Below are 19,104 nucleotides of genomic sequence, written 5' to 3' on the forward strand. Positions count from 1 at the left end.
AACATGTGAGGGTACCTACCCTAGGGGACACAGGGAGAACATGTGAGGGTACCTACCCTAGGGGACACGGGGAGAACATGTGAGGGTACCTACCCTAGGGGACACGGGGAGAACACGGGGAGAACATGTGAGGGTACCTACCCTAGGAGACACGGGGAGAACATGTGAGGGTACGTACCCTAGGGGACACGGGGAGAACATGTGAGGGTACCTACCCTAGGGGACACGGGGAGAACATGTGAGGGTACCTACCCTAGGGGACACAGGGAGAACATGTGAGGGTACCTACCCTAGGGGACACGGGGAGAACATGTGAGGGTACCTACCCTAGGGGACACAGGGAGAACATGTGAGGGTACCTACCCTAGGGGACACGGGAGAACATGTGAGGGTACCACTACCTACCCTAGGGGACAGTGTCTAATGTGGACTCTAATAATAATTGTAATAATTACCAGGCATTGTAGTGTCTACTGTTGACTAATAGCGTTCCTGCAGCAGGATAAGGCTTTGTCCAACTCCTCCGTCAAAACAAACTTGTGTCAGAGCAGAGTGTAGGCGTAGGCAAAGCTGGGGTCCCCCTGGGAAGGGAGCCAGAGAGACAATTTAGTCATTCATCAGACGCTCTTAATCCAGAACGATTCACAGTAAGCAACAACAACAACAACACATGGTAATACATCACTTACATGAACCATAAGCACCATAAGCAAGCTAAGAACCTAACAGTGAAATATCTATATAATGAAACTATGCATATAAATATAGTGCTATGTCTATTGTCTACATAAAATGCTTCCTTAGTTACATAAGTTGAGTCTTTGCATGATAGAGACCCTAACAGTTATTAGTGAGATTATAACTAGAGTGAGACAGAAACAGTAATTACTCTAAGACAGTGGTTTTCAACCAGTGGTCCGGGGACCACCAGTGGTCCTTGGGTGGGTTCCAGGTGGTCTCCATGCTAAATGATGGATAGTTGCTAACAAAATGGACTAGATATTTAACTCTTAAGACCATAAAATGAAACCAAATGGACCCGTACGGATCCATTTTGTTTCACTTGATGCTCTCAAGAGTTAAATTGTCAAACATCTGCATCAGTTAATTTACACAATTGTACAGAAAGTCTAAACAATTAGAGAATGTAGAATAATTATTTTGATCAACATTTGCCTGTTATCTCTCCTAATGGTACCAACATCAATACTGCATGAACTAAAAAACATGGCATGGATACACCTGGGACGTATGCTCATTGATGTGTCCCAAGGTCATCAGGGTTTCTGGTCTCCCAACATCACTCAGGTGACCCAGCCGGGGTGATCAAGTCCCAACTTACGTCCCAGTAGCTACCCTCGATCAGTCCCATTAGGGAAAGACAGGGTCACACAGTCCGCTGCTCCCGAACTACTCACTCTGCCAGGACTGGGAGGTCTGGCCTGTGGAAGGACTAGAATCTGTGGGATGTCTCCTGTCCGGGCCCCTCCTAAGTCTCGCCAGGTCCACTCCTGCTCTCACCAGGTGCAGTGCAGGACCTGTGAGTTGGAATTGTGGATAACATCTTATCCAACGATAACAAAATATTGTTTAGTTTCGGGTCTGAGAGGCTAAATGTCCTCAAATGGTGGTCCGTAGCTCAAATTCTGAATAATTAAATAAATAATGGACCTTGATGTGAAAAGGGTTGAAAACCACTGGTCTAATAGGCAATTCACACTGAGACGGACTGAATCCGTTTAATTGGAACCCTGATGGCCATGATTCACATTACCCGAGATTCAACAGCGCACCCGGGTACACTTGCATAACACAATTTAATCCTCCTGATGACGGTGTGCTTGATGGCTGGCGCGCACGGACACTGACCCTCAACTGTGCGACATTGTCTCAAATAAATCCAGACACACTGAATTGCATTGCCTCAACGGTCCAGAGACCCGCCCCCCCATGCGGTCCCGGGGACGGTTGGGCAATCCGCTCCCGGGAACAGTACGCATCATTCACACAACCACAACATCTGCCAAGTGGTCCCGAGTGCGCACCCGGGACCATAGTGTGAATTGCCTATAAGACAGTGGATGGCTGAGTTCACACAACATTAACTTAGTTTTAGGGTGATTCTTAGTAATTATTCTAAGACAGTGTATGAAAGCTAAATAAAATCTCAAGACTGAAAATGCAAAGATGATATTTTAGGCCGAACGGCTTAAATAGCGGTTAACGCAGTAGAACTGTTAACTGAGACCATTCGTGTTTGTGGAAGATGCTTCTAAACTTCTATTGCTAGTTTGATCACTTCAAATACTCTTTCGAATTACCGAAAATAGCAGATCTCGTCACGTCATTCTTTGAGGGCAGGAAGGCCATGAAATGAAACAAAAGAATATGAATTTAACTTAACACATTTTGGACCGAGGCCAATTCTAAAAACGCCTTCTAAAAACTGAACTAAGTTTTCTGGAAAAACTTCAAATTCAGCACGTTTGTGAAACAAGCTTGTATACATCTGGAAAACCCTTATTTGTATTGTAATAAGATTAGAGAGACCCACTAAGAGAAACCCGTGTGTGGAACGAGCTTCTTATTTATTTCTTGCCTTGATCTACGTCCTCTCTACTCTTCTCACTTCTCTAAAACACCCTGGTCAACGCTCCACACATCCTAGACTCTTCTCCCTTCTCTAAAACACCCTGGACAACGCACCACACGTCCCAGACTCTTCTCTGAAACACCCTGGACAACGCTCCACACATCCTAGACTCTTATCCCTTCTCTAAAACACCCTGGACAACGCTCCACACGTCCAAGACTCTTATCCCTTCTCTAAAACACCCTGGACAACGCTCCACACATCCTAGACTCTTCTCCCTTCTCTAAAACAGCCTGGACAACGCACCACACGTCCCAGACTCTTATCCCTTCTCTAAAACACACTGGACAACGCTCCACACGTCCCAGACTCTTCTCCCTTCTCTAAAACACCCTGGACAATGCTCCACACGTCCCAGACTCTTCTCCCTTCTCTAAAACACCCTGGACAACGCTCCACACATCCTAGACTCTTCTCACTTCTCTAAAACACACTGGACAACGCTCCACACGTCCCAGACTCTTCTCCATTCTCTAAAACACCCTGGACAACGCTCCACACGTCCCAGACTCTTCTCACTTATCTAAAACACCCTGGACAACGCTCCACACATCCTAGACTCTTCTCACTTCTCTAAAACACACTGGACAACGCTCCACACGTCCCAGACTCTTCTCCATTCTCTAAAACACCCTGGACAACGCTCCACACGTACCAGACTCTTCTCACTTATCTAAAACACCCTGGACAACGCTCCACACGTCCCAGACTCTTCTCACTTATCTAAAACACCCTGGACAACGCTCCACACGTCCCAGACTCTTCTCACTTATCTAAAATACCCTGGACAATGCTCCACACGTCCCAGACTCTTCTCCCTTCTCTAAAACGCCCTGCTATGTCTGTAGTTCCTCACCTCAGGACAGTTCTTGTCGATGTCGGTCAGGTCTTTGGACAGCGTAGACAGATGTCTCTCTGCAGATGCCAGATGTCGTGGAATAAATCTCCATTCCTTCGACTCTGCACGGCTCGATTCGACGCACCTCACTGAACAGCCTCTCTGCCCGAAAGAAAATACAATATATAATTGCAGTGAAGTTGCTTGATTAAGTATTTAATATTCATTTGATATATTAAAGCCAAAGGCCATTCAACTTCAAACTGCATTTTGAAAACACACGTCTCTGCTTCTGGTGACTGATATTGTCCTTCCAATGAATGATAGGACGCGTGTGTGTGTGTGTGTGTCGGTCGCAGTTAAGTATGGAATTGTGCATTTCCCGTCAGTGTGTGTTAGTCACACCCAGGGTGAGAGAGCATGTGACATCACGTTTCATCATCAGGGATGGAGATCCCAGATGTCATCAATATTAAGCCCATGTATGGAGATCGCTGATGTCATCAATATTGGCCAACAACTCTACATCTGACCTCAAAACTCATACTCTTAGATCTCCATATATGGAGCTGACCTGTTCTGACATTCCACATGTTGATCCTTCCCCATCCATCCTTCCTCTTCGATGTCTCCTTTTTGGCTGATACCTGTTCATTTAAACTCTAGACGGGCCTGTTGACTGATACCTGTCCATTTAAACTCTAGACGGGCCTGTTGACTGATACGTGTTGTGGCGATTAGTGTCGCCACACGCACACGCACGCACGCCCATTTGTGCCGTCAGTTACACTCCAGACTGATACGTCTTTTTATGCCCTGACGTCACGCACCTGGCTAGCGGCAGGAGGAAGTGCTGTGGCAGCCGCGGAGGCTGGAGGTGTTTTGTTTGCAACTCGCTGTTACGGTTGTTTTAGCCAGTAACCCTTTACGTTTATGAATCGTTGTGCGCTCAAAGCGTTGTCGTTTTGGACATACATTGTGGAGAGGATCACACAGAGGAGGATGTCCCGGCGGTCGTTTGGATCGGACACCTTGGAACCGTGGGGATTTAACACCACATTTGTACGTCAGTGAGTAACAAACGAAGAGACACAACAGAACAGACAGAACAGGGTTACAACCTAACGGATACCGTGCGGGTACAGGAAACATACTGTCGGGTTTTGCGTTTGGGCCAAGGACGGAATACTGAACTGAACTGTGAACTGTGAACCTATGTGCTGTGAACATTTCATTATACAACTTATTAACTGCAACTCTACCGTGTCTGTGTTTATTGTGTTTACAAGTGACTCTACAGGGTGTGCAGTGTGGTGCGGACCACGGTATGCTGCACAGCCTTATGCAACGGTTACCCTATTAACTAACATTTTGTCAGGATACAACTGCCTGGCTGGCACCCCAGATCCATGATCTATAACAAACCGTTACAGTGTCCATTTAAACTCTAGACGGGCCTGTTGACTGATACCTGTCCATTTAAACTCTAGACGGGCCTGTTGACTGATACCTGTCCATTTAAACTCTAGACGGGCCTGTTGACTGATACCTGTCCATTTAAACTCTAGACGGGACTGTTGACTGATACCTGTGCATTTAAACTCTAGACGGGCCTGTTGACTGATATCTGTCCATTTAAACTCTAGACGGGCCTGTTGACTGATACCTGTCCATTTAAACTCTAGACGGGCCTGTTGACTGATACCTGTCCATTTAAACTCTAGACGGGCCTGTTGACTGATACCTGTCCATTTAAACTCTAGACGGGCCTGTTGACTGATACCTGTCCATTTAAACTCTAGACGGGCCTGCCCAAAAGTTATTAGTGCAGCCGCGCCCGGCAGCCGGCGAAAACTAGTTCTCAACAGGCCCGAAAATTAAGATATGCTGTCACCCAGGTGGATGTGTGCACGCAATCTCGAGGTCGCTTCTCGCCTTCAGGTGTCTTACTGGTATTGTGTGTGTTGTAGTGTGTGTGTGCGTGTGTGTATACACCTGTACATATTCGGCCAGCTCATAGTGTGCTGTAGCGATGTGACTCAACGGTCTGTCTGTGCGTGCGTGCATACCTGTAAGCATTCATCCAGCTCATAGTGTGCTGTAGCGATGTGACTCAACGGTCTGTCTGTGCGTGCGTGCATACCTGTAAGTATTCATCCAGCTCATAGTGTGCTGTAGCGATGTGACTCAACGGTCTGTCTGTGCGTGCGTGCATACCTGTAAGTATTCATCCAGCTCATAGTGTGCTGTAGCGATGTAACTCAACACCCAGCCTGTGTTGTAATGGTGAGAAGGCAGAGAGGAGAGAACGCTGACCACTTCTCTGCTGTTGTACAAAGAGCTTTTACCCAGATCCCTTACGCTGAGTAGACCATCTGTAAAACACACAATATATACATATATATACATCAACACCTGCTGGTGTACAAACACAATGCTAGGTAGTAGTGGTGCGCGGCCGGCCCGTTGCCTTGTGGGCAGACGGGTCAAGATTTTGATCAACAATTATTGCACAGCGGCCAGGGCGGGTCACCCCATTTTGAGAACGACTGACATAAAAACATGGGTTTTCAGAAAACTGTCAGAATTTAGAAGACATTTTTTAAATTTCGACGTCAGGCCAAAATGGGTTAAGTACAATTCCAATTCCAATTTTCGATACCTTTACTTCTACTCCACTATATCACAGAGGCAAATATTGTACTTTTTACTCCACTACAATTATTAGGAATGTTTACTTTGTAGATTAATATTACAAAACATACAATAACCCCGTCAGCCCTATACATTTTAGCCAGTTGAAAATAGTAGAGAGAGCTTGTAGATCTGCTATTTTCAAAACCTTTGAAGATTTGTGAATTGGGACATTGTGCATACATTTTACTCAAGTACATTTTGAATTCTGGACTTTTACTTGTATTTCTACATAGCGGCCGGTATTGATACTTTTACTCGTTATTTTAGTACTTTTCCCACTTGTAAAATTGAGAGATATTATTGATAAGGCTGCCTGATAAACACACACCTGTCTTGGAGCGTGTGCGTCTTGCCTGCAGTGCGTCCACTGCCGTCCAGCTCCCAGGGGGACCGTCCGTTCCTGGCGCAGAGATGACCTCACACTTCTATGGCCAAGGCACCTTCCATCTGTCACGTGCACCATGTAGTCCTGCAGAGAGAATCACGTTGCAAAACAGTTCATGAGTTGGAATCAAGCACGCGCTACGAGCTTGTAGGTCTGCTATTTTTGAAAAATCATGAAAATGTGGCACAACTCTTTTCAGAGCTTAAACTGTCAGGCCCGCCAAAATATAATTTTGTCAACAAATTAAACTGTAGACGAAAATTGTACTGCAGAATGAAATCAACTAAAATCTTGATATTCAGTAGACACACTAAAACATTTTAGATGACAAAAATATGACAATTTTTTTATTCAAAGGACTATGAAATTTGCTGTCAAAATGAAGACTGGCTTTAAACACATCACTTACACTCCATCTTCAACAGTTTAGTCATTTATCGATTCAACGAGCGTCGACTGACTTACCGATAGGGTCTCTGCAGTCAGACCATGGGTCAGAGGTCACCGATGGGGTCAGTGCAGACCACGGGGTCAGAGAGATGGGCAGGTTGACCGCGGTCACTCTGAAGTGGTCGACGGCGAGCGGCAGCAGGCCTGTGACAAAAATGATGGCGGCCGACCCCCATCTGAAAAGATGTTGTTCCAGGGACCCCCAGAAGCAAAGATATGAGTTAAAAGAATATATATTCAAAGAGCTGCGCCACATTTTCTTGACTTTTCAAAAATAGCAGATCTACAAGCTCAGACAATTATTTGACAACTTTAGCTCAAATTACTTTGTAGACTGTTTAGAAAAATAAAATCAATCTAATCACAATGTTGGCACAAATATGTTGGACTTTATATATGTATTTATACCTGCCAACCAGCGCTGCCTGTCTTTAAAGAAATGGTAATAAAGTGACGGTACACACATTAAACAGTTTCTTCCATATTAATTTCCAAAAGATCAATTGCCTTCCGTCTGTCCTATTAATAAAATAGATCCATTAATTAATATTTTATTACATTTGTTCTGCCTGGTTTAAGAAAATAAACATATTGTCTAGTATTATTTATTGTATTAACTAGTTGTTCTATTAAGTTCAAACTAGTTCTATTAATTAATACATTTTAAATGATATTTATTTATTTAAGAAAATAAACACATTGTCTATTATTTATTGTATTATCTAATAACTCGTTTTTCCTAATAATAAATATATTAATTAGATTGTTAAATGATATTTTATTACATTATTTGTTCTGCGTGGTGAAACGCGTAAGGCTGTCATTACTCTGAGTAACCACTAGAGGGAAGTGTTGGCCTAAAAGTCACAGTCATTAACAGTTTGTAGAAAGCACAGTTCAACACAAGCTTTAATACAATTTAATTTGCATACAGTAATTTAATTACAATATTCAACATTCATGTTTGGAGGCATGGCTCTGTTCTGGGAGATTGTCAGCATAAATATTAATAAGCCAGGTCATTATCATCTGCTCAGGGATATCCTGACGGACCCTCCTCTCGGAGCTAAAGCATTAACTCGCCTATTAGTTTGTATTGTTACTCATTTCAGAACGCGCCCAATATTACTGACATACATACAGTAGAAAAGTGTAAATTGATAAAACATGTATAATGCGCAGCTGAACGGTCCAATATTAGACTGACCAAACACACATGTGTAAATAGAAAACATGTAGAAGCTGAACTCGTCCCTCAAAGTAAACACAACACAGAACTCTAAAATAAAAGACCTCGTTACATTGACCGCTATTGTTATTATTATTATTACCTGTCTGGCCTCTCGTTGTGGAAAATACGTTCTTTACATTTACTTCTTGTTCTGAGCGTCGACTGTCCTTCCATCATGGCTCCACACGTCTTTAGCAGTTAGCACCGCGATATATAATAACTATTATTATTATTATAAATAACAACTAAACACTAACAATATAAGCTGCAAGTGTAGAGTTATAGTATAGTACAGTAACTATGTAGGCTATGTAGTAATATATTATAGTAGTGTACAGACTCCTGAGTGAGACGAATTGTTTGCACCAGCTGTGTTCAATCAATCAATCAATGGTCGAGTGTAGTCAGAGATGAGTCGGTCATGAACGAACGAATCAAAAGAACTAGTTCTTTTTGGTGAACGAAACCAATCCGGTCACTTCCGTGAACGATCCGTTCTGCGTCCGTTCTTAATGACGGGGATTCGCCCGGCGGCTCTTCTCATTCAGAGCCTGCTCTGTTACTTTATTATGAATCATGGAATCACTATGCATTGTTTTATGAGCTTATGACCATGAATGTTAGTATTTTAGCTGTTTTAGTATTTTTTTATAGTAAGCATTTTAATGACAGCATTTACAAACTTTAAATTAATGTTTGTGAATTAAACTAGTATAATATTAAATTATATATAACTACAACTATTATTATTATTATTACTTTATATTACAATGTAGGCATTTATCAGGCATTAATCCATTTATCAGGCTTTATCCAGTGATCATATTCATAAGCATTAAAAATATATGAATATTCATAAATGTTTCATTTAAATGAATGAATTAATGATAGGTGGACAGACAATGTTGGAACTATGCACAAAAACAAACTTCACCCATTTACTTGTAAAACTGTGATGCATTTCACTCCTATGCCATATAAAGTTAGGTGTGAATCCCTAGACTCCTTCAAACCCGCTCTCAAAAAGAGCACCTACGGACAGCTGCAATGGACCCTGATGTTAACCAGTATTGTTTTTGGCAGCAAATTTTGATTTTAGTTTTAGTCAAAGTCTCTTACTCTCTCAATAGTTTAATTTAGTTTCAGGCACATTTTAGTCACCTGGAATGTTTTAGTGTTAGTCTAGTTTTAGTTGACTAAATATCATAAGATTTTAGTCGACTAAATCCACAGTTGATTTAGTAGACTAAAATGTACTTTGGTGAGCCGTGATGCCGTCGTAATGACTGATTTTACACTTGCTGAAAATAGCTGATCTACAAGCTCACGTGTTGCGCTGCGACACACGAGTTTGTAGATCTCAGCTATTTTCAGCATGCAATCAAGTGTAAAATGACTTATACTGGATCTCTTCCTATAGCATTTAAAAGTTTTTATCTGTTGACAAAATTGTTAGTATATATAGTCATCAGTTTTAGTAATCATAGCTTAGTTTTCATTTAGTTTCCATCAGTGAAAAAAGGTAGTCGACGAACATTTTTCGTCTTAGTTTTAGTCAACGAAATCAACACTAATGTAAACAAGTGTTTTTTCTGGTTTTATCGTCGTAGCAGTAGATTTTGTATTGACCTGTATACTTTTGTTTGAAATGTACCTACATACTGTGAAATAAACATTTCAATCAATCAATCATAAATGCTGTACCTGTTGATCACAGACGAGGCCTTCTTCTCTGGCTGGCTGAAGTGTGTAGAACATCTCCTCAGTGTGAACATTCTGCCAAAATAACCGAGCTACAAGCTCTGATAAACATTCAGCCAAAACAACAGATCTACAAGCTCACAGTGCAATGCATTGTTTGGTACGTGGTCTGCTCTTTCTTCCCTCTATGCTGAAAATAGACGATACACACTTAGGGATGTCAATGGCTAACCGGATAGCAGTTAAAACAAATCTGAATATAATGATGGGCTTCACGGTTAACTTTAAAAATAATAAATGTATGTTACTGATGGTGTTATTTAGTTATGGAGAGATGTCATCATTCTAAACACTCAGGGAGGTGCAAGAGAACACTAGATAAGATTACATACATTTTGGGTTAAAAGAAAATAAATAAAATCGTTAATTAGCTATGGGGTAACCGAATGGAAAATGATCCGTTAGAGACATCCCTAATCACAACATAGAGCATTAGAACAACGGTCAGGATATTTAAGCGCCTTGGATAAAGGCACTATATAAATGCACCATTTACCATTTATTTAACACCACAGAAGAAGACAGCAGGAAGTGAAGTCGGGGTTTCAATAAAGCATAACTAAATCTAAAGATGTAATGATGTTTTAGGCCGACCAGCTGAAGAGATCACAGATTTGAGGCATTAAGGTTGCTTTTATTACATTTAACTGAGATTCTATTGCTAGTATTCTATTGCTAGTTTGATCACATCACTCAGGTGACCCAGCCGGGGTGATCAAGTCCCGACTTACGTCCCAGTAGCTACCCTCGACCAGTCCCATTAGGGTTAGCTGGGGACCATCACTGCCTTACAATATTAAATATGAAGCAAATATAGATTGAAGTGCTTCGACAAAAGACTGAATGGAAAGCAAAATAGAATAACAAAGTGCTTGTCACTGAACGGTACTGTAGCCCAATTTATCTTATGCTTAGAAATGCTCATTATTTATTTAAATAATGTTATATTCTTTAATTCAACAATAAAATATTTATTTAATTTAAATAAATAAAACATTTATTATTTAAAATAACAAATGTTCATAGCTGAAATAGAAGTGTCTATTTGTACGTCTCTAAATGTTTTGATGAATTGAACATGGTGGACCCTGTTGTAAACAAGCGTAATGCTTAATTGGGTCATCCACTCACAGTTAACAGTCTTTGTCTTGAGTTTGTGCTTGAAATGTACTGTAATTCTGCAAACTGTTAATAAATATTTCAATCAATCAATTCTGGGGAGGTCTCTGGAACAACATATTTTCAGATGGGGGTCGGCGGCCAAATACTCATAATTCTGGGGGTCCTTGACATGAAATATTGAGCACTGAGAGAATTAAAAAATAAATCTACAGAGCAACTATATTTGGAGGTATGAATCTCATCAACACTTGGAGTTAACATCATGAGGTTGTTAACACAAGCCAAACCTCTAACAAAGAGGCGCTTCAAATTGCGCTTCAAACGTTTTTGAGAAGAAACAAATCTGAATCAGATCTGTGAAACATCCAGACTGGAATCCGATTAGATTACATTAAGTCTAAACACAAACAAGTGGAATCCAATTTTTACAAATGCGACTTGAGCCACATTCAGAGGTGGTCTGATTCAAATCTCATTCAGGAGATCAGTCTCAGTCTGAACGCAAAATAAATCTGATTCCATGTGACTTGTTTGTGTTTAGAGTCACTTATTTAAACAGATCGCATTCCAATCTGAATCTGGCACAGATCTGATTCAGACTGGATTCAGCTGCCAATCTGAACACAGATCTGTGACAGATCCCATCTGGTCACTTGCAGATGCAGTGAACGGTCGATCAGATTTGACTGGATGTGACTGCAGTCTAAATGGGGCATTACTACATCTGTCTTGTTTCTCTTGTTGTCTCCTTGATTTGATAAGCAAGAAACACCAACACACACTCACAAAGTCACCCAAGTGTAAAACCAATAAATATACTCATATAGTGAACAAAGTGTTCTTGTGCCTCATCGTCAGAAATGTGAGTTCACCGGAGGTGGGAGGAGCATTAAATGCCAACCTGGCTGAAAACACAATCTCCTCCCCTCAGTGGTGTTGGTGATGGCTCACAGACGCAGACTGCAGGTCTTTGCTCTGTGTGTCCGAAGCAGAGTCGATGTCCTGCGTCTGCTGTTTCATCCACATGGCAGCTCCTCGTGTCTGAGATATAGAAACAGAAAGTTAGCTCCACCTCTCCCCCTCTCAAACTGTCTGCTAAAGCAGCTAACTCCACCTCTCCCCCTCTCAAACTGTCTGCTAAAGCAGCTAACTCCACCTCTCCCCCTCTAATGCAAGTAACTGACAATATATAAAGTCACAACACCAACTCTGATGAGGCAGCATCGCATTGTTTGAAATAAATCACTCCCGTGTGAAGTGAGGGGCTTTTTACCAACCCTTATCATCTCACATCATGACGATATCATAACATAACATGTATATGCCGATTTGCTCAGTGACATACAAAACAGACACTGTTCATTGTTAAGTTAAACGCCCGGGGGTATTTATTCCATTAACCCATTCAGGACGGAAACCCCTTTTGGGATTATGTTATACTTTAGCTATTGAAAAATAGCAGATCTACAAGCTCATAGTGCGGCAAGTGCCGCGCTACAAGCTTGTAGAAAAATCGTGAAAATGTGGTGTGAATCTTTGAATATATATTCTTTCCCAGTGGACGTTTTTAACTTCAATCTTTGCTTCTGGGGGGTTTCTGGAACAGATAGGGGTCCCGCGGCCAAATACAGATAATTCTGGAGGTCCTTGACATGAAAACAGTTGAGCACCATTGACATACTGTAGATCGACAACAACGGGAGGTATGATTAATTCTAACGCGACTGACACATGATCTTTGCTTAGAATTGGACGGAATTATTTAGATTTAGATTCACACCAGCCTGTGGAGCGATGCGATCGGTTTTGATATCAATACATCACCGTCCTTTTATTAATCTCAGTCCTGGGCGACGAGTGTTACTAATTGATAGGACGGAGAACTCTTGCCGCTTGGGTGTAATGTTTGTGTTAGTGACAAAACAAACATTAAACTCTGTCCATTGTCAATGGACAAGACAAACATTAAACTCTGTCCATTGTCAATGGACAAGACAAACATTAAACTCTGTCCATTGTCAATGGCGTTTTGAATGTTTGACAAAGACAAACTTAATTAAATTAAACATAGGAGGGGCCAGCGCCCCTCAAAAATAGAATCTTTTGTATTAGCTTTAATATGTCATGTTACTTAAGGAATGGGATCTGAGATGATGATCATTACTGTGTCTACAGTAACTACCCCTGAGATGTCTATCAGTGAAAGATTCAATAAAAAGAGGTTAGGGTTAGGGGTTAGTGTTTAGGGTAATAGTTACCTTCCTCTCTCAGCTATCTGATCCTCGCTGACAACAAGGATATGGTCCGCTCCCATGATGGACAACCTAGAAATCACATTATGCATTATGTTGATGGCAGCGACCGGGAGCCAATGGAGGGAGAGGAGAAGGGGGAGGGGCAGCGACCGGGAGCCAATGGAGGGAGCGGAGAAGGCGGAGGGGCAGCTACCGGGAGCCAATGGAGGGAGAGGAGAAGGCGGAGGGGCAGCTACCGGGAGCCAATGGAGGGAGCGGAGAAAGGGAGTGAGATGTGAGAATTCTGGCTCGTTGAAGACCAAGCGTGTTGTGGCATTCTGGATCAATTGGAGAGGCTTAAGTGTGCATGCCGGTAGGCCAGTAAGGAGGGCGTTACAATAGTCAAGTTTTGACCTGACTGATGTCTGGATGAGGAGCTGGGCTGACTCCTGGGTGAGGAAGGGTCTAATCCTTCCAATGTTATAGAGTTGGCTTCCCTTGGCGTCCCCATTTCCCTGCAGCTGTGCACCTGAGACAGAGTGGTATCCCCAAATAGGCTGTGCCCCGATTCCCTGCCTATGCCCAGGTGAAACAACAGGCTGTGCCCTACAACACCTTCCCATGCACAACATTAACATTGAATCGACTACAACAGGTTTTACGTCACATACTGATAAAATAACCATAATAAAACTTTCAGTTTGTCTTGTCTAGTTTCCTCACAAAACAGAGTATGAGAAAAATGTTTTAATGACCAAAGCTTGCAGTGGGAGTGTCCAAAGTCTCTTTCCCATTTCAATGTACAGATTTAACTTTGATCCGACTCACCTCAGCGGTGGACTGCAGGCTGTGTGTACGTCCACACTACTACTGTACACTATCCCAGGTTAGGGTCAGACTCACCTCAGCGGTGGACTGCAGGCTGTGTGTACGTCCACACTACTACTGTACACTATCCCAGGTTAGGGTCAGACTCACCTCAGCGGTGGACTGCAGGCTGCAGGGTGAACTTGATCTGGTTGACTCCGTGGTGAACGGGCTTGCCGTAGGTGGCTCCCTTCGGTACGGGGCGTTCACGACCATCACGGCACACACGGATACGATAGATGACGTAGCCTGTTGAAACAAAAAAAGATATGCTAATGACGTAAACATACGCTAATGACGTAGCCTGTTGGAATAGAACACAGTGCTGCTGTTTTTGCTTGTAAAATGTGTTATATTGATTTCGGCAACACAACATATTTCTCAAATGTCATAAATACATATACCTAACATCTAAAACAAGTACTGGTGCCTTAGTTTACTCATACGTTAATCTAGATCATGAAATGTAGCACATTTGTAAAAAAAAAACGCTTCAACTAACGTAAATGGCACCCAGCACACTGAAACATACACACAGTGCTGTGACCTGAGATGGAGAGATGCAGCTGACCACTGCATGTCTTGTAGTTGAAGCGGATGTCAGATGTCTATAGGGTGAGCAGGAAAGGTGACAGCACTGAGCCCTGGGGAGTGCCTGTGATGTACACCAGCACCTCCGAACAGACAACCCTGCAGTCTCACATACTGCAGTCTGCCCGAGAGATTCTTAGATCCATGCCACCAAACCATGCCCCCCCCCCCCTTCAACACAAGCTTCTGCAAGCAGTTGTGACCGGATAGTTTTGAAGACACTGGAGAAGTTTTAAAAAAAGCATGATTCTAACTGTATTGCCCTGGGTGTCAAAGTGTGTGAATGCATTGTTTAGCATGTAGAATATATGACATCATCAAACCCAATGTCCACCTGGTATGCAGACTGAAGGGGGCCAATGTACTGATTGCACGGAGATGATCACAGTTCCTCCCCGTCTTTAGGGAGAGGATATCGTTTGGATCAGCCCCTCATCACACGTAGAAAATGCATGTTTTGGCCAGAAAGGAATCTTTTTCCTACCGGAAAAAGATTAAAAATACTTTGTTACTCCATTGCGCCCCTGCAGATATAAAAAAGAATCCCTTTCTGGCCAAAAAGAATGCATTTTATACATGTGGTGGGGAGCTCAGAGTGGAAAGTAGGCTTTCTAGTAATAACACAAGCCGCCTTTGTATTGGTAAGTATAGGTACGTATTTATATTTCCGCAACAGAGGAGAGGCTGGTCTGCATTTCATGCGAGCGCAGGAAGACCCACCCATAGCTCTAATGAAGGCATTAGAGCTGAGCTATACTATATTATACTATACTATACTATACTATACTATACTATACTATCAGTGTTTACTGCAGGAAAAAGCTTTGGCATGGAGCTGGGCACACCCTCTATTAGAGTGTTCTAGATAGATGTAATCATTGATACGTCACATACTGATAAAATAACTATAATAAAACCTTCAGTTTGTCTTGTCTAGTTTCCTCACAAAACCAGAGTATGAGAAAAATGTTTTAATGGCCAAAGCTTGCAGTGGGAGTGTCCAAAGTCTCTTTCCCATTTCAATGTACAGATTTAACTTTGATCCGACTCACCTCAGCGGTGGACTGCAGGCTGTGTGTACGTCCACACTACTACTGTACACTATCCCAGGTTAGGGTCAGACTCACCTCAGCGGTGAGTCTTTCAGACCCCTATCTGAAAATATGTCGCTCCAGGAACCCCAACCTCATAGCGCGGTGTCGCACTATGAGCTTGTAGATCTGCTATTTTTCAATAGCTAAATTATAATATAATCCTTAAAACACCAAAAGAGGTTCCCGTCATGAATGGGTTAAAAGGAGCTGTAATTGTCCAGCCTACAGTCCTTAAGTACCCAGTAAACACTCACCCTGCTAGGCCTTGTATCCCAGCCTACAGACCCAGTAAACACTCACCCTGCTAGGCCTTGTATCCCAGCCTACAGACCCAGTAAACACTCACCCTGCTAGGCCTTGTATCCCAGCCTACAGACCCAGTAAACACTCACCCTGCTAGGCCTTGTATCCCAGCCTACAGACCCAGTAAACACTCACCCTGCTAGGCCTTGTATCCCAGCCTACAGACCCAGTAAACACTCACCCTGCTAGGCCTTGTATCCCAGCCTACAGACCCAGTAAACACTCACCCTGCTAGGCCTTGTAGTCCAGCCTACAGACCCAGTAAACACTCACCCTGCTAGGCCTTGTATCCCAGCCTACAGACCCAGTAAACACTCACCCTGCTAGGCCTTGTATGCCAGCCTACAGACCCAGTAAATACTCACCCTGCTAGGCCTTGTAGTCCAGCCTACAGACCCAGTAAACACTCACCCTGCTAGGCCTTGTATCCCAGCCTACAGACCCAGTAAACACTCACCCTGCTAGGCCTTGTATCCCAGCCTACAGACCCAGTAAACACTCACCCTGCTAGGCCTTGTATGCCAGCCTGCGGTCCTTGTCGGGCCTGGTGGGTCGGGGAGCTCTGTAGAGATTGGACAGCTGGCGGTACTGCAGCAGGAAACGCATCACGTCCGACTGCTTCTTGCGCCACAACTCCTGCATGTATTTGTACGCTGACTACGCTCGCATCTTGGTTTATCTGCAGGAGGAGAGACAGCAGGACAGTAAGACAGTGTACTTGTACAATAATACTCAAGAAATTCTGTGCAGGAGTTTGGAAGCGCACGTCAAAGTCACCCTGCGTACCACCTGTTTCGAATTTGCACATAATGCAGGAGGCAGCAGTGCGACCCGTTAATAAAAACGAGTGCTTCCAAACTGCAACACTTGGAAAAAGAATCACCTGCACAGAATGTCTCATAACAACATGTCTATGGTGGATTTTTATGACACACAAGCTCGGCAGATTGAAAGAGGATAATTCAAGCTTGGCCTAGAGCTGCAATGTTGGTGAGTTTAATGTCGTTTAATACAAGCAGATCGCAAACGCAAATTGGATAAATGGGGAGTCAATGGAGGGTATTGCAACTCTAGATTCATCCCATTATAAAAAAATCTAGAGTTGCAAATTGCTGCTAGTCTAGTATCAACTAGGCTTGATAGATAGCCTGATATAATCTGGGCTTTAAATGAGCTGTACTGTACTTTGAATGTTTGAACGTGTATGAAAGGTGGTATATAAATAAAATTGCCTTGCCTACTTGCTCAGACTGAGGTAACCATAGACTGTAAAAGGGTAACACAGTCACACACACACACACACACACACACACACACAGTCACACACACACACACACACACACACACACACACACACACACACACACACACACACACACACAATTTACAATTTACAATTTAGGCATTAAGCAGACGCTCTTAATCCAGAGCGATTTACATTTAACCCATTCTGACCTGAGATCAGATTCATACGAGGTTTCCGCCGGACACACACTGGTCTGATGAACCCATTCTGACCTGAGATCAGATTCTAGAAATGTCAGTCGCTCTTCGATTTTTCAAAAAATAGCAGACCTACAAGCTCGTATCGCGCCACTCGGTGGCGCGATATGAGCTTGTAGATCTGCTATTTTTAAATAGCTAAAGCATAACATGATGCTGACACCAAAATGGGTGCCCGGTCAGAATGGGTTAAGCAAGAACAAAAGCATGGGAATACATCACATAAAAGCATTTATCATGAAACATGCGTAAGCTAAGAAGGTAACAGTGGAATATCTATATGATGAAACTATACATACACTATACAAGTATACATAATAAACTATACATATTCACTACTATGCTATACATATGTACTATGGCGTGCTATGACTATATACAATACAATTATAGTGCTGTCTACATAACATGCTATAAGTCTGTGTCAAATGCTATCTAAGCCAACAGAAATGCTATCTAAGGGGTTAGGGTAAGTGCTATGGGCCATGATGGAGTCTGAAAAGGTGGGTTTTCAGGCTACGGCGGAAGATTGGGAGTGACACACACACACACACACACACACACACACACACACACACACACACACACAGTCTGTATAATCATTCATAGGCTACTACTCATTGTTGACAGAACATACTGTATTCATTTCACACTCAGAAATGATAGATAATTAATTCACTGTTCATTCAGTCACTGACTGAACATGTGACTCATTCAGAGATAAAGTGGAGTATTTTGAGGTAAACCCACCTTTTCAGACTCCATCATGGCCCATAGCACTTACCCCACCCCCTTAGATAGCATTTCTGTAGACTTGGGTAGCATTTGATACAGACTTATAGCATGTTTTGAAGACAGCACTATAATTGCATTGTATGTAGTCATAGCACGTCATAGTACATATGTATAGCATAGCATAGTATAGTATATATGTATAGTTTATATGTATAGTTTCATTATATAGATATTCCACTGTTACTTTTTAGCTTACGCATGTTTCATGATAAATGCTTTTTATGTGATGTATTCCCATGCTTTTTTGTTCTTGCTTAATGTAAGTCGCTCTGGATTAAGAGCGTCTGCTAAATGCCTAAATTGTAAATTGTAAACTGACCTGAATGGAATGGTCTCTCTCTCTCTCTCTGTGAATATCTCTCTCTCTCTCTCTGTGAATATCTCTCTCTATCTCTCTCTCTCTCTGTGTGTGTGAATGAGGTGTAAACTGACCTTAATGGAACGGTCTCTCTCTGTGTGTGTGTGTGTGTGTGTGTGTGTGTGTGTGAGTGTGAGCTACATAGAAGTGTCTATTTGTATGTATGTTTTGATGAATTGAACAATGTGGACCCAAGCGTAATGCTTAATTGGGTCGTCCACT

At 42.5% G+C, this 19,104-nt stretch overlaps 1 long non-coding RNA gene across 1 annotated transcript; it reads right to left on the reverse strand.

The window, feature by feature from the left end:
• Positions 1-1,430: 1,430 nt before the first annotated feature.
• Positions 1,431-5,844, reverse strand: LOC310870262. The gene is made up of 3 exons (XR_014570220.1): positions 5,709-5,844; positions 3,510-3,653; positions 1,431-1,564 (listed from the first exon to the last, which is right to left on the reverse strand). It is a non-coding gene; the product is annotated as an uncharacterized lncRNA (long non-coding RNA).
• Between the last annotated feature and the right edge of the window lie 13,260 nt (positions 5,845-19,104).

This window comes from Protomyctophum parallelum (assembly GCF_964188405.1).
Source record: "Protomyctophum parallelum genome assembly, chromosome: 14".
NCBI lineage: Eukaryota > Metazoa > Chordata > Actinopteri > Myctophiformes > Myctophidae > Protomyctophum > Protomyctophum parallelum.